We start from the raw sequence: 338 nt of genomic DNA, 5'->3' as shown, positions 1-338 counted from the left end.
ATCCATATTGACAGACAAACAAAGAAAATAATTTGTGTTCTAGGGAGATGGGTTTGTCTGCTCTGTTTTTTCTCCTAAAAAAGTGCCGACTTGTTCCCCTGCACTGTTGACCGTAACACAGTTGAGTAACACCGTTGACTGTTTTGAAAGTGTTTTTGCGCTATTGATCCCTTATGTGTTGGAAAAATCCTATGAACAGACACTAGGGATTATCTCTGGAGAAGGAAGTCTTGTGTAAGGAGGGTGACTATATTCAAATCAGACGTTACAGGGATTTATGATGAAAAATGTGTCAGTCTGTATCACAGTGACTCATAAAATCCTACTTATGAAGCTCA

This window comes from Engraulis encrasicolus, chromosome 5 (assembly GCF_034702125.1).
Source record: "Engraulis encrasicolus isolate BLACKSEA-1 chromosome 5, IST_EnEncr_1.0, whole genome shotgun sequence".
Lineage (NCBI taxonomy): Eukaryota > Metazoa > Chordata > Actinopteri > Clupeiformes > Engraulidae > Engraulis > Engraulis encrasicolus.
This window is presented reverse-complemented; position numbering follows the sequence as displayed.